This window comes from Grammomys surdaster, unplaced genomic scaffold, assembly GCF_004785775.1.
Source record: "Grammomys surdaster isolate TR1022 unplaced genomic scaffold, NIH_TR_1.0 126248, whole genome shotgun sequence".
Lineage (NCBI taxonomy): Eukaryota > Metazoa > Chordata > Mammalia > Rodentia > Muridae > Grammomys > Grammomys surdaster.
In genome coordinates, this window is record NW_021621048.1 from 967,982 (window position 1) to 969,618 (window position 1,637).

The following is a 1,637-nucleotide window of genomic DNA, read 5'->3' on the forward strand; positions in this document are numbered from 1 at the left end:
ATGTCTAACACTCTTAGGCATCAGGAAAATGAAATTGAAAACTATGCTGAGATTTCATCTCACTCAGAATTGCTAAGATCAAGACAACTGACAACAAATCCTTGCAAAAGATTTGAGAAAAGGTGACCCTCTACTTCATTGTTGGTAAGATTGTAAACTGGTGCCGCCACTCTGGAAATTAGTGTGGAGAATTCTCAAAAAGCTAAAAGTAAACCTCCTGTATGGCCCAGCTATCCTACTTTTTTGCAAATGTTCAAAGGACTTGACATACTTCCCAGCGTCTTTCTTAGTCATTGCCATTATTGTCACAATAGTTAGGAAATGGATACAACCTATGTGATCTTCCACCGACAGTGGCTAAGGTCATACACAAGCACTGTGGAATCAATCATGAATGTTGCAAGTACATAAACACGACTAGAAAAATATTCTATTGAATGAGGTAACCCAGACCCTCAAATAAAGACAAATGCCACATGTTTTCTCTCATTTGTGGTCCTACCTCCAAGTCTTTAGATGTGAGTACATAACCTGATGTAAACACAGAAACTGGGAAAGTAAAAAGGGAGCATGGGGGGTTGGAGAGATGGCTCAGTGGTTATGCTCTTCCAGAAGTCCTGAGTTCAATTCCCAGCAACCACTTGGAGGCTCACAACCATCTGCAGAGGGATCCAATGCTCTCTTCTGGTGTGTCAGAAGACAGTGACAGTGTACACACACACACACACACACACACACACACACACGTGAATGTACACTCACTCATGCATGCACACATATGTATACAGCACAATACATCATGAATTTGAGAGGGGGGAATAAGAAGAGTGGAGGAGAGGGAAGAGTGGAAATGATATGAATATAGTATTTATGAAATCCTTGAAAAGTATTCAATTAAATACAAAAAAGTTGACAGTTTTTGTTTGTGTGAACCTAAAAATATCTGCAGATATATAAATCTAGAAATATGATGGTTCAATAATGGCTACCTTTCATCTCCTGACAATTTAAAACTTAAATCCATTAATTAGTACTGTTAGATAATTCTATGTTTATTTAGAAAAGTTTGTCTTTAATATAAATTTAGATCAAATCTAAAAAACATGTCATAGAGAAATTGATATCTCACCTAAACTACAAAAGCTCCACATAGAACTAAAATAAGATTCATCATTAATAATTAAAATTTAAAAATTATTAATGTTTTAGTATGAATATCTACATAAAACTAGAACCTAATTCCTGTGTTTAAAGCAACCAGGTGTTTTTAAAAAAGAGATTGTTTTGCTTTTTGTGATAAACTAATCCAAGATCTTATGTTTTGTTTAAAAAAATTGTTTTAGTTTTCTGCTGTCTGCTTTTCAGTCTTTTGGCACCTCAGGAAATTGTTTTAACACAGTCATGGTTCACTTAAGTATTTATCTGTGTTGAAGTCTATTAAATTACTACTTTGTAAACAAATAATTGCAAATTAATTTTAGTATATTTAACGCTCTATGTATGTGCAACTAGATACATGTCTATCTGCATACTTAAATTTTATATATTATAAAAGATTTACAAAGTTAAAAGCATATAACATTTGTTGATGCAAAAACAAAACAAAACAAAAAACTTAATTTTCATCTTAAATGGAC